Below are 14,997 nucleotides of genomic sequence, written 5' to 3' on the forward strand. Positions count from 1 at the left end.
ACAAATCTTTGGTCCATCTGAAACCCTAGTCTTCTTTCTAACTCTTGCCATGATCGTGGATCACTTCAGTGCTCATGTTACCTACACAAACCCTACCCTCTGTGTTCCTGGATCTCTTCTGCTCAGACAACTACCTCCCTTCTCATCTCTCATGACAGCATCCTGAAGAGTCTCATGTCTTGTGTGATGGTTCTTCATTTCTAAAAATGTAAAGCTCTCACATTCTATTGTTCTCACTCCCTCATCATTATCTTTTATCCTTCTTGGCCTCTTGCTCTCTTAGGTCTGTTACACATTTGTAATCATTTCATTTAAACCTCAGATGCTTCAAATCTCCCTTTTCTCTCATATTGTCTGCCCTTGCTAGGCAGGACCACCTAATGACTTAAGCACTTTTGCCTTTTGGGGCCCCTTCCTCCATAAAAGCATATTAAAATTTACATTTCATGATTATCCTTATAAAGACAAACATATTACTATATATAAAAACATTTTTTCTGTCTGAAAGTTTTTTATTCTGATTCTAAAAATAAAGCATTTTTGTGGACCCCAGAAGCCTAGTGAAATTTAGGCTCTATTCTTATTATGCGTAGAGTATCAGTCAGCTCTTCTCCTAGGCACTAATTTACTACCTTTTTAAAATTGAGAGAGGGTCTCACTCTGTCTGGAGTGCAGTAGTGCGATCTCGGCTCATTGTAACCTCTGTCTCCTGGGCTCAAGCAATCCTCCCAGTCAGCCAGCCTCCCAAGTAGCTGAGACTACGGGCGTGATCCACCATGCCTAATTTTTTTTGTATTTTTGGTAGAGACAGGATTGCCCAGGTTGGTCTCAAACTCCAGGACTCAAGCTATGCTCCCGCCTTGGTCTCCCAAAGTACTGGGATTACAGGCGTGAGCCACTGTGCCTGGCCCGATTTACTACTTTAAGCACTTTTCCCATACCACCCTCTTCTCCCTTGGCTTCTTGTTTTCCTTGTGAATCTGTATTGCCAACCTCCAATCCTTGATAAATCTGTTGAGCTCTACTAGAGAAAAATTATAAGAGGACTGATGCCATCAAACATTTAGGGTCTATGACATAAATTGGGCCCTCAACACTGCTTAACAATTTTTCTACATGTCCCTGGTGAATTTTCAGTTTTGTTCCTCATGTTAACCATTCCAAATCATTTAGCAGTCTCCCCAACTAAGAGAAAATAAAGTGTGAATTATCTTAATTCCCTATCCTTTCATGTTCTGATTAGCCCTGGCTAAGTAACAAAATAACATAAGAAGTAGTTGCTTAAAACAAAATTTATTTTTCTCTCAAGATTCTGTGTACTGATTGGGCACGGTGGAGCAGTTCTCATTGTGGGTCTCTTATGTGACCTCCATCACCATATTGAAACTATTCTTTTTTGGTAACTAAAGACTTCTCAATTGTCTAATCTAACAGATACTTTAAAATCTTTGGCCGGGCATGGTGGCTTATGCCTGTAATCCCAGCACTTTGGGAGGCCAAGACGGGAGGATCACAAGGTCAAGAGATCCAGATCACCCTGGCCAACATGGTGAAACCCCATCTCTACTAAAAAATACAAAAATTAGCTGGGCATGGTGGAGGTCGCCTGTAGTCCCAGCTACTCAGGAGGCTGAGGCAGGAGAATTAATTAAACCCAGGAGGCAGAGGTTGCAGTGAGCTGAGATCACACCACTGCACTCCAGCCTGGTGCCTGGTGACAGAGCACAACTCTGTCTCAAAAAAAAAAAAAAAAAAAAAAGAATAGGACAGTGTACTAGTTTCCCATGGTTACTAGAACAAATTACCACATACTTGATTTAAAACAACAGAAATTTGTTCTTTCACACTTCTGGAGGCCAGAGGTCCAAAGTTAGTTAGCATCAGTGGGCTGCAATCAAGGTGTTGGCAGGGCCATGTTCCCTCCAGAAGTTCCAGAAAACAGTCTGTTTCTTGTCACTTCTGTCTGCTTGTAGCTGTTAGAATCCCTTGGCTTGTGGCTACATCACTCCAATCTTCAAAGCCAGCGTCCTTAAATCTCTCTCTGTTCTATCTTCATATTGCCTTCTCTCTGTGCATGTCAAATATCCTCTTGCCTCTTTCTTATAAAGACACACGTGACAGCCTTTAGGGACCACACAGATAATCCAAGACAATTTCTTTAACTTAGCATCGTTTATTTAATCACATCTGCAAAGACATTTTTTAAAATAAGGTGACATTTACAGACTTCAAGGATTAGGACACGGATGTCTTTCAGAGAACCATTTTTCAGTGTCATATTGAAGAAGAAAACTGACCTAGGAATTCAAAACTATTTCGAATGTCATGGATAATTGGCTGAGGTAAATCTAGCTAGTGTAAACAAATAGTGTGAATTTCAAAAGATTAGTGCAAATTATTGAGAGTATTTATTTATTTATTTTTAAGAAAATACTGAAAGTTGTACTCTGGAAGAAGAAAATGGGGACTCTCCTGCAGGTTTAAGACAGTAAAAGGAAGTGACTGTCACTGAAATGGCTTCAAGGGAAGAAATCAGGAGAAAGCTAAATTTCAGTTAAGACAGGAAGGTAGCGTGGGGGGCTTGGAGCACTCCTGTACTCCCAGCTACTCAAGAGGCTGAGGTGGAAGGATCACTTGAGCCCAGGAGTTCAAAGCCATAGTGGGAATGATTCATGAATAGCCACTGCACTCCAGCCCAGGCAACAAAGTGAGACCCTCTGAAAAACAAAGAAAAGGAAGATAGAAGTAGCATTAAGTGAATATCTACCTTGATATAACAGTTATTGATATAGTGAAATCTTGTTAGTGTAGGGAGAATATAAGTTAATTTGAGTCATAAATTAATTTGAAGTATTATTTATTTCAAATGTATATAGTGGTAGCACAAACTATTTATCTTGGTTTTCAAGTTACTGTCCTAGAATAGTTACTGTATAGTTAATAGTAATTAATTATGGTTGATATGGAAAGACTATTTAAATTCCAAACAATAGTGCTTGACTGTTCTCTTATTCAGTAACTTTTAATCAAACAGAATTAATTGATTTGATGATCTAATGAACATAGTGATCTTTAGAAGTCTGACATAGCATAGCCGTAGAACAATTGTCCCAGGAGGCTCATTTGAGCCCTGCCTATCACAGGGTAAGCATACTTGCTTGTGTAATCAAGTAGTCATTCACATATGCAGGTCCTTAAATCTCACCTTTTTTTCATGTTTTCTCTTTTCACGAAATCTGATGGTTTTATACTTAAATCTAATTTTCATACTGTTTTCTTCTCCTTTACTTCCAATCTAAAACAGTAAGAATTTTAAAAGCAGTTAATTGTTAATGATAAGAAAATCATATTTTGAATTATCATAAATTTGCTTTGAAGTGTAGAGACAGTTTTTAGTGTTGAACGTGGTCGACTGAAATTCGAAAAGAACAAAGTCAAAAATGCACCATAATTGCTCCTGAAGCAGAGGCTATTGATTTCTTGCCCATTATCTCATCACACAGAAAGTGAAGGGAGAAAAATACAAATTCAAAGACACCAGCTACTCAGGTAACAGGCAGGAGCTTCAAGTGAAAATTTTGGCCTCATTAAAAACGTTTAAAGAAAGGAGATTTTCTTCATGTAGGAATCATTATTCTCAGTTTGAGTTCATCCTCTGGAGTTTTCACCTCTTCAGAAGGGCACGTTCTGTGCAATTTCTAAGAAGTGCTTCTTTAATGGGAGGGATTTATGTTAAGTTGGTTCAGGGGAGGTAGACAATTGTGGAGCCTTTTTAATGGACTACAAAAGACTGTCGAGTAATTAAATAGATTTCTTTTCCCTTATACTGTTCCATGGTTCTAAAAACACTCTGCTGAGCATGTAAAATCAATTTCCATTACTGGCCTTGACCTTTGCAGTTTTATAAACATGTTTTTTCCCTGGCTTTGGAATGTGGTTCAAAAGCAATAGCAGAAGACCAGAGGATGAGACAGGTTCTCTTATTGAAAGTTAACTTTTTTTTTACAGTGAGAATCTCCTTTTCTCACAGGCATTCATTCACCTGCATATGTTATAATATAAATGTAATTATATACATAATGGCTTCTTTATGTTTATATGACATATGTATATGTGTATTTATATTGGAGTATATAAATATATGTATATATTTATTTTTTAATTGCCAAATCATAATTGTATACATTCATGGGGCACCATATTATGTATACAATGTGAAGTGACTAAATCTAGCTAATTAACTCTGTCACCTCACTTATAATTTTTTTGTGTGTGATGAGACATTTGAAATTTAAGTTATTTTGGAATATACTATACAATATTGACTATAGTTACTTTGCTGTGTGATAGATCTTAGCACTTCTTCCTCCAAATCATAGATTTGTGCCCTTTGACTACCAACTCCCCATTCCCTGCTCCCACAAAATATATGAATTTATAAACCTTTTTGTTTTCTTCCACAGATTTGTGTTTTGTTTTTACTGCTCAAAGGTATTTTCTGCCTTCCCATTCCAAGAAACTAGCCAAGCCATTGTGTTCCTTTGCCCCAGGGACTTTGGATGCCTAATGGAAAGCAGATATTGTCCAAGGACAGCTTCATTCCATTTTTGTTTTGTTTGCTTTGGATGATTAGACCTATTGTGGGGATTATACCATATCACCTAGAGTGGAGGAAAAGAAAGATGAGGTCTTCTTGGGGGTCCTAGGAGCTGGAGGTAGAATTGACTTCGGCTAGCAATTCCTCCAGACAAGAAGGAAGGGAGTTTGGGTGGTTTGCAAAAAGGGTAGCCCAGGTCCTGCTTGTTAACTCCTAGTTGGGTGGATTGCCTCAGGACACTAGGGAAGACCTCTAGGAGCCCTGCTCTCAGGAACTGCCTTGACAGAGAAGTCCTTTGTCCAGGCTTATCAGTGAGTACCACTTCCCTCAGGGACTACATCATAAGAGCCTGGACAATAAACATATCAGTGAGGACCAGTGGAGGCCATACCCCTTTCTTTCAAGATTGAGGACCTAAGAAGACATCCCCACTCCTGACTTCTGTGTCACCTGGAAGTGGGATTGGAGGAAAAAAGACCAGAAATGATGGAAATGGTATTTCCCACTTGCTGACTGCTGCTCTAAGCAGCTCAATTTGATTTAAACAAAATTTGTGATACTTCTTTTACTCAGAGCTAAGGTGAAATTTTCACTGCTTTCTCTCTCCCTCACCATTTGTTCATTTGCAAAATGGTGATTATTGTACTCACCTTGCAGAGTTGTTTTTAGCATTAAATCAGATGACCTGTGTAGGGTGACTGTATCACCACCATAATGGTAGATGTTCAATAAAATGTTACTAGGAAATATTTATATTATATGTGTTCATACTGTTGCAAAAACAGAATCAGGTGCTAGGTTTTTAAAGCACAAGACATACTTCTAGTTTTCAAGAATTTCATATTATAATTATAGAGCTATCCAGAAGTTCTAGGTTCATATCTCTAAGCAAGAAATACAGGCAGGTGAATCAAGGGAAATTGAATTCCATTCAATTTCATAGGGAAATTGAATGGAAGAATTTGGAGGCAGAAGTCATGATGTAGGACAGAAAACCTATGAGAAGTTTAGGAGAGGAGATAGCAACGCTAAAGGTAAAAGGAATTTGTCTGTAATGCCATCATTAGAAAATCTTCTCATAAAAAAAGAGAGGGCCAGGTGCAGTGGCTCACACCTGTAATCCCAGCACTTTGGGAGGCTGAGGCAGGTGGATCACTTGAGGCCAGGAATTCGAGACTAGCCTGGCCAACATGGTGAAACCCTGTCTCTAAAAAAAAAAGAAAGAAAAATTTGTAAAAAAAGAGAAAGAAAATCTTCTCCAACACACAACATTTGGACAGCAGGTTTAGATTTTCTTCATCTTTTTTCTCTTCAATTTTTTTTTCTACTGCAAGGATAAGCTAAGAGACTGATTTTATTTCAAGATAACTAAGTGTATACTAATGTGTATATCTTAAAATAACATTGAATTATTGAAGAAATACTGTTCCAATAGTCAAACAGTTAACAGAGAGGGCACAGGAACCAACACACTGAAAAAAACACACCTGTATTATACATCAAAATCAATGGCCAGTATTTATCCAGTTATTCTTAAGAGAAAAATAGCCAACAAGTTAAAAACAGAAAACCTTTGCTTAAAAGCTAAATGAAACCTTCCATGTACAAGATAAGGCCTCTTAAAAATCAGACTGTTGGTGGGAGTGTCAATTAGTTCAACCATTGTGAAACACAGTGTGGCGATTCCTCAAGGATCTAGAACCAGAAACACCATTTGACCCAGCAATCCCATTACTGGTTATTTACCCAAAAGGATTATAAATCATTCTACTATAAAGACACTTGCACATGTATGTTTATTGCAGCACTATTCACAATAGGAAAGACTTGGAACCAGTCCAAATGCCCATCAATGATAGAGTGGATAAAGAAAATGTGGCACATATATACTATAGAATACTATGCAGCCATAAAAAGGTTGAGTTCATGTCCTTTGCAGGGACATGGATGAAGCTGGAAACCATTATTCTCAGCAAACTAATACAGGAACAGAAAACTAAACACTGCATGTTATCACTCATAAATGGGAGTTGAACAATGAGAACACATGGACACAGGGAGGGGAACATCACACACTGGGTCCTGTCGGGGTCGGGGGAAGGGGAGGGATAGCATTAGGAGAAATACCTAATGTAGATGACAGGTTGATGGGTGCAGCAAACTACCATGGCACATATATACCTATGTAACAAATCTGCACATTCTGCACATGTATCCCAGAACTTACAGTATAATAAAAACAATTAAAAAAACTGAACAAACCCCAGATAGACATCGATAAAGTAAAACAAATGAGAAAAACTGGCTAAACTTCTCAAGCTCAATTTTATCAAATATATATCCATTTTAGCAAAATAAAGCACTAAATTATACTTTGTAGACATATTCATTTCATTTAGTTTAATAACTACTTCAATATAGATTGACTGGCCCTACTCTATTTGGAAAAAGAATGATCTGAAGGCAATGCTGACTGAATGTGAGGTAAAGAAAGCAAATGTTCCCAGCCATTTTTTGCATGAACATGAATTATACTGTTTAATGAAGACCCATCCCTTCATTTTTTTTAAAGTCAAAGTTATAAGTGCACAAAGTTTAAAAAATAAAATAATTCAACAGAATACTCAAATGCCCCTTAGCTCCTGTGATCCATTTCTTTCCACCCAGGATCAACTACTTTCAACTGTGTTTTTTTTATCTATATTGTTTCCTTCTTAGGTATATGGCCTTGATGTTTCCAAATAATGTGCTAATATTTATATTCTTGTTTTTTATCAGCCATCATCTATTAATATTTACATCCCATTCTGTTTTTTTTTATTTTAAAATCCTCATTAAGGTATAGCTTCCTATTTTTAAAAAATGATGATTCTTCTTTATTTCTCATATCTATACTCCATCCCCACCCCATCACATGAATTCTTCTTCATTCCCCATCTTTCTAGTGTAGTTAGATCATCATTTAAGTTATAACAAATTATTGCATTATGATGATGATGCAAATGCTATTCACAACTATGCCTTGTAGAATACAATGATTTATACAAGTACGATTATTCTTCCCATTTAAAGACAGTGTGGAGATTCCTCAAGGATCTAGAATTAAATAGCTCTCTGGATTAAAGATCTGTCCTTTTTTATTAGTTTTCTATGTAATACTAAATCATACTTTCTGCCAACTGCCTAAATCTCTTCTGGTGTTGCGTACTCCTGATGCACTCCTTCCTGAAGATGATAATTTGTTTTAATCTGGAAAGGCTGATCTCAGAGCTGGTCACACAGTTCTATTTATGGAATTGACTATGGCCCTACTCCTGCCATTTCATTCATCTCTCTTCCCTGTTTCCAGGGTTTCATGTCTTTCTTTCTCCTGGTTTACCCACTGACTTTACTGAAGCACATTCTCCAAGTGGTTATCTTAGGGAGGGTGCAGGTGATGTAAAATTCTTGATACCCCAAATGTCTGAAAGCATTCTTATTTTTCTCTCACACTTAGTTGATAGCTTAGCTAGATATAGATGTCTATATTGAGAAATGTTTTCCTTCAGAATTTTTAAGATGTTGCTTTTCTAACTTCCAGTGTGCTGCTGAAAAATCCAAAGCTATTCAGATTCTTGGTCTTTTTAGGTGACCATTTCCCCTCATCTTTGGAAGCTTGCCTTTGTCCCCAGTGTTTTAAGACTTTGCAATAATGTGATTTTGCTATGGTTTACTTTTAGCCATCATCTGGGCACTGTGAATTCTCTTTCAGTCTAAATACTTAGGTCATTCTGTTCTGAGAAATTCACTTGAAATACTTCTTAAATAATTTCCTCAGCCTTATTTTCTCTGTTCTACTTCTTGAGAGCTCTTATTTGAATATTGAACTTACGAACTTGTCCTCTAAGTTTTGGATTTTTTTCTTCTCTTTTTTATTTTTTATTTTTGGTTCTGCTTTCTGGAAGATTTCTCCAATTTTATTTTGTGAAACTTCTATTAAGTTTTTCATTTATGCCATCGTATATATTTTTCTTTTCACTCAGCACATCCTAGTCTCACCATTATATTTTAAAATAATCTAGTATTTTACATTTTTATTTATTGGATATTCCTTTTCTTATGGTAGGCTATACTTGTTTCATGGAAACAATATCTTCTCATACCTCCCTTAGGATATTAATGATAATACATTTTCTTTCTTTCTTTCTTTTTTTTTTTTGTGAGACAGAGTCTCACTCTGTCGCTAGGTGCCAGGCTAGAGTGCAATGGCGTGATCTTGGCTCACTGCAACCTCCGCCTCCCGGGTTCAAGCAATTCTCCTGCCTCAGCCTCCCAAGTAACTGGGACTACAGGAGCACACCACCATGTCCAGCTAATTTTTGTATTTTAGTAGAGATGGGGTTTTACCATGTTGGCCAGGATGGTCTTGATCTCCTGACCTTGTGATCCGCCTGCCTCAGCCTCCCAAAGTGCTGGGATTAGAAGTGTGAGCCACCGCGCCTGGCAATGATAATACATTTTCTTCCCTCTGTGTCATCTCTGGTTCTTTTGGTTGGCTTAAACTTTGTTTTTTATTTTTTGTATGAGATGTCTTAAGTATCTGGTGATCCTTTATTGTTTGCATATATTTAAGAATATGGCTCACTTAGAGTGTGTAAGTGGAGATTGTGAACTTTGTTGTGGGGATATTTGTGTAGATCAGTGCCATGTAATATTGTTAGCACTGGCAAATCTGTACAGGTCTGCAGCAACTTGATTCTTGCCTCCTCCAATGAAAGAATTTGGCTAAGGGGCACAAGATAGAGTGAGAGGCTGAGGCAAGTTTTAGAGCAGGAGTGAAAGTTTATTAAAAAGTTTCAGAGCAGAAATGAAAGGAAGTAAAATACACTTGAAAGAGGGCCAAGTGGTCAACTTGAGAGCTCCAAGTGCCCTGTCTGAGCCTTGACTTGGGGTTTTATACATTGCCATGATTCTGGGGTCACATTTCATTTCCTCTAACTCTTCATTTGGAGTGAGCTCTTCGCATATGCAGTGGCTGGCCAGCACTTGGACTGGGCTGCACGCACAGGGGTTTACTGAAGTTGCGCACATGTTCACTTGAGGTGTTTTTCCCTTACCAATCAAGCGTTCTTAAAGGAAAGTCATATACCAGTTAAGTCCTGCCATTTTGCCTCGGTGCACGTGCTTGAGCTCACTCCCCCAACCCCTGAGATCTTATCAGGAAGCTGCTGATAAACAGCTTCAGCTGTTTTCTGTCTATTAAAAAAGAGACTGCGTTTCCTTGGCACCAGCTGCAACCAATTATTATTTTAGAGCTACAGTTTTAACGGCTGCCTGACCATCACCTGATGGATGTCTGACATTCCTGGGTGTAGAGGGGGCAACCCTGTCCTGCCCTGCTCGTGTCTGTCTGGCTACCTACTCTAGCAATATAACTTTATGTGATGTTGGACATGTTCTATATTTGTATTGTCCAGTACTATAGCTACTAGCCACATGTGCCTACTGATCACTTGAAATGTGACTAGTGTGGCTGAGGAACTGGTGTTTTAATTTTACTTAATTTTATTAATTTAAGTTTTAGAAAAAACTGCCACGAGTGCTACTTCCTACTTCATTGGACAACACAGATCTAGGCTATCTTTGAATTTTTTCTGTAGTCAGTTTTGTGGATTCATTAGAGAAAGAGATTTTAACTTCTTATTGGAAGGTTTAGGACTGACCGCTGGCATGAACAAATTTTAGTTTTTAATATGTCAATGCCTACCTAATCCTAATTTTCTGTTCAGTATTGCACGTCTCACTTCTTCCAGCACCCTCTGTGTTAGGTTTGCCTCAAAAAATAAATTTCCAGGCTTTTCTTGAAAGTAGATAGGGGACTCGAGGGTCTGTTTGTTTGTTTTATACTCTACTTTCAGTTTTACTTCCAGAGTTACCCAGCACTACCAGCTCCCAAGACTTGTGTTGTAATCAGTGGCTTCTCAGCTTTTCTCCCACCATCTTGGGTCCAGCACTTTTTCTGTATGCTACATCAGTTATCTTTCATTTATGTCCTTTCCAACTTCCTTTCCTTTTTTTAAGACAGGATCTTGCTGTCACATGGGCTGGAGTGCAGTGGCTCGGATCACACTCACTTCAACCTTGAACTCTCAAGCTCAAGCAATCCTCCTGCCTCAGCCTCCTGAGAGTCTGGGACTACAGGCGTGAGCCACTATGCCTGGCTAATTTATTTTTATTTTTCTTTTGTAGAGACAAGTGTCTCGCTATGTTGCCCAGGCTGGTCTCAAACTCTTGAGCTCAAGCAATCCTGCCTCAGCCTCCCAAATTGCCTGGATTACAGGCATAAGCCATCACACCTGGCCCCAACTTCCAAGTTTTGGTGCTGCTGTCTCTTCCCTTATTCTTGGTCCCTATAATTTTATGTTCTGGAAAAAGGTCTTTATCATGTTTTAGTGGGGGTTCAAAATACAAATGAGTATGTTCATTTAGCCATCTTTACTCCAGTGTTGGTTTATTTCATATGCGAATCTGTATTTATACTCTTTCCAATATAATCACTTACTCTACTGCTTTTTAAGTTGTTCTTTAAGTGGAATATTTACAATGTTACCCAACTGTTAAAATTTAGAATTCATACCTCCAGGAATCATTACAAATCTGCGTAAAATATTTTTGCCTTTTTGTACCAACGCCATCAGTTGACCCCTATAAGCATTTAAAACTTGCACTGATTGAGGCTGAATCCAAACATCGTGTCTTCTCACAATGAGCTTTTCAAAATAATTGGATAGGCCTCCCATAACAGGATAGATTTTGTATATATTCAAATACAAGCTGAATTCTTGTATCTCTAAGAAAAAAAGTGGGGAAAGCTATACTTTATATTCAGGCATATATAATTAGCTATTCAAAATAATTGAATAGGACTCCTGTAACTGGATACATTTTATAAAGACTCTGATATAAAGGAATTCATTTTATTTGTATGAAAATATGTTCAGGGAAAATGTCCTCTTACATTGAAATACTTACGGTATTTAGGCAAATCTGCACAAAATATAAAGCATGAGTGTGACTTAAATACATAATCATTGTTACTATGTTTTCTTTTCTCTTCTCCCACTATGGGGGTGGTCAATAATGACTACAGTTGTATATTTTCCTGGGCATACAGATTCTGATTAACTATAAAAGTGTCATTGATTGCACCTCCATGTTCATGGGATTGGGCATAAGCCCATTATATTTAAGGGACTATCTGACAAGGGAGGTAAGCAGAGTCATAGGAACCTTATAAGGCAGTACATTTTGAAACTTAAATTTCAGCTTGTACTTTTTATGGAATGGTATGATTTATTTCTGCTCCTTGTTTTCTAACTGTAAACTGAATTTTCTTGCAAAATAAAGATGTTGGCTCATCTCTTAAACACCACGGGTGAACCCAGTCAAGGCCCAGGCTTAGAACCTTCAAAGTCCACCCGTCTTCAAGAATGCTGCCTTGGAAACAAATAATCAGAACTAGCTGTCTTTGCTTGCATGCCCTTTGGGTGCTAAAATGAGTCTCAGTGCATTGGCCCTATTTTTTTTGTTAGGTCTACTGTATGACTTCTGTGTAAATCTTGCCAGTTGGCAAATCACACTTGTGTTTGTTTTTCTGTTCAGTGGTTGAAGCTATTGCTGCACCTTCATTGTTCTTCCTTTTCCCTGAATCTCTACCCCACCCACAATTTGTACCACACAGTTTCTATCTAATTATATAGTGTCGTTTTGTTGCTACTTGCTTCAGGTAGTCCCACTCTCCCCACCTCCTTCCTTCCCGCCTCCATCTAGCTAAATGGTGATGGTTCAGACTACAAAAGTCAAGCATTGTATGTCTTTGTAACCCCCACATGCTGCTTGCAGAGGCACTCAGATAATAAGACTCTTGCAGGGAAAAAATTTTCCCTTTGCCCTCTAAAGGCTCACTGAAAATCAACAGACAAAAGGCATATTAATAAAAGAAAAGGCATACAGAATTTATTTGATGTGCACAGGATGGGAGAATTGCTGGAAAATGATTACCCAATAACCCAGTGTGGTATAGAAACTTGCATATGCTTTTTCACAGGGAAAGGGAGAGATGAGGAATGTGGAAAATTCTTTTGAGGGGCAGCAAATCATTAGAGAGAATGAATGGACCCAGAAGATGGGAGGCAGACATTGTGGGAAGGTGAGAGGTGGGGCTGCACATAAATAAAGGTTGACTTATTATGAAGCAAAGTCCCCTAGGTAATCATTTGGGGCTGTCCTCGAAGATAGATGAAAAGTCTGTTCAGGACATGGTGATGACTCCCAGTCTCTTTTCTCTGGTGGTTGATCTTTCCTAGTTACTTGATGAGATCTCAAGGAAGGGGGTTTGAAACAATTACATTTCTTTCTTTCTTTTTTTTTTTATTGCACATCACTCTTTTATTATACTGATCTGGAAAAAGGATTTAGTACAGTTATGCTCAAAGGAACACTGGACCCATGTGGCAGAGCCAAGAAACTAGAACATGATTCAGAAATCAGCAAGACACTTGGACAAGACCAAGAGGCATTTCACTGCCACAAAACAAGGTGGGGAGGGATTTGGAAACACACAGCAGGAAGCACTCCTGCCCCTCAGAGGTCAAGGAGCTGACCCCATATTTGTATGAGGAATGGTTTATTTTCTGATGATGTGGTACTATTTCAACTGCCACAAGAAACCCCAAAAGGGTGATTGTTTTGTACTATTTATATATACTAGACTTTCTTTTTTTAAATAAAAGTATATGTAACACCTAAACTAAATTCAGGATTCATCCCAACCTTCTAGAGCCAGCTTCTCTGCGGTCAGGGAGGAAACAGTTGTCACATCACCACGCAGGTTACATTCATCTGCCACTGGAATGACGAGAGCCCTGGCAGTGGCCTGACTGCAGACAAGCAGAGGACTGGCTCCTAGGGGTGCACAGGCTCTCTTGCTTCTCTTCATTGGTCATGGCTTAGCATGTTCCTCCCTTCAAGTCCTTAGTAAACAAAGCACTTGCAAAAACCCGTCACTACCTTTCAACTCTCTTGGATAAGGGGAGCCTTTCTACAGCTTGGACTGAGAACCTGTGCCCTAGAAGTGCAATTCTGACTAGAATGTATGAAGGGAGTGGGTACAGGAGACAAAATGGCTAAAATGAAAATGGGAGCCACCAGTCCCCATCTGCAGCTACAACTCAAGATGTCTACAGATGTGGTCAGTGTGACATGTGCAGGAGGGAGGGTAGAGGGATGCAACAGGCAGGGAGGGTGCTCCTGGAGACAGCAGCCTGCCCACTGGCCTTCACTTCTTGGCCTTCCCCTGGGCAGCCACAGCTTCCATGGCTTTACACACAGTCTCTTCATCCCCCAGGAACTGCATGGGCTTGATGGGTTTTAAATTCTTGTCCAATTCATAGACAATGGGAATACCAGTTGGCAAGTTCAGCTCCATGATAGCCTCTTCAGAGAGACCCTCCAGATGCTTGACAATGCCCCGGAGGCTGTTGCCATGGGCTGCAATCAGTACCCATTTCCCCTCCTTGATCTGGGGAACTATTTCTTCATTCCAGAAGGGCAGAGCTCTAGCAATGGTGTCCTTCAAACTCTCATAGGAGGGTAACTGATCTTCTGTGAGGTCTGCATACCTGCGATCCTTACTGATGTTGCTGTAGAAAGGATGGTTGGGCTCCATTGGAGGTGGTGGAACATCATAGGAGTGCCTCCATATCTTAAACTGGGCCTGACCATGCTTTGCAGCAGTTTCTGCTTTATTGAGACCGGTTAGACCCCCACAGTGCCGCTCATTGAGGCACCAAGTCCTCACTACTGGCAGCCACATCTGATCAATGGCATCTAGTACTGTCCAGAGGGTCCTGATCGCTCTCTTCTGCACTGAGGTGAAGCAGATGTCAAACTCATAGCCAGCATCTCGCAGCGCCTACCCGCCACGCTTCGCCTCCTCGTGGCCCGCCGGGCTCAGATCGGCATTGTACCAGCCGCTGAAGCTGTTCTCCAAGTTCCACGCGCTCTCGCCGTGCTGGATTAGCACCAGTTTGTAGGTGGCCATGGCTGCGGGATGTGGATGCGGCACCGACTGAGGTTCGCAGATTCCAAAATGGACAATTACATTTCTTTTAAAAAGAAACTTTCTTGATCAGATAAGGACATTCCAGAAAGAATCACTCCCTGTTCTTGGGGTGGAGGAACAAGACAAGGTTAGAAGGATCTTGATTCTGAGGCAGCTTCTAAGTCCTCTGAGCATTTCAAAGCACCAGTCTTTGGAGTATCGCTTTCTGACCCCCAACACTGTCATAGTGAGAGACACGACTATCCCATGTGTTACCATTTATCTTGCATATCCTCTGTCCCAAGTGTTGTATAAGCAC

General features: G+C 39.5%; 1 pseudogene; it reads right to left on the bottom strand.

Annotated features, from left to right (window-relative positions):
* Window positions 1-13,913: 13,913 nt before the first annotated feature.
* LOC105711826 (phosphoglycerate mutase 1-like) lies at window positions 13,914-14,678 on the bottom strand (annotated as a pseudogene).
* Between the last annotated feature and the right edge of the window lie 319 nt (window positions 14,679-14,997).

Source organism: Aotus nancymaae, unplaced genomic scaffold, assembly GCF_030222135.1.
Source record: "Aotus nancymaae isolate 86718 unplaced genomic scaffold, 86718_ANA_hifiasm-v0.15.2.pri h1tg000022l_1, whole genome shotgun sequence".
NCBI lineage: Eukaryota > Metazoa > Chordata > Mammalia > Primates > Aotidae > Aotus > Aotus nancymaae.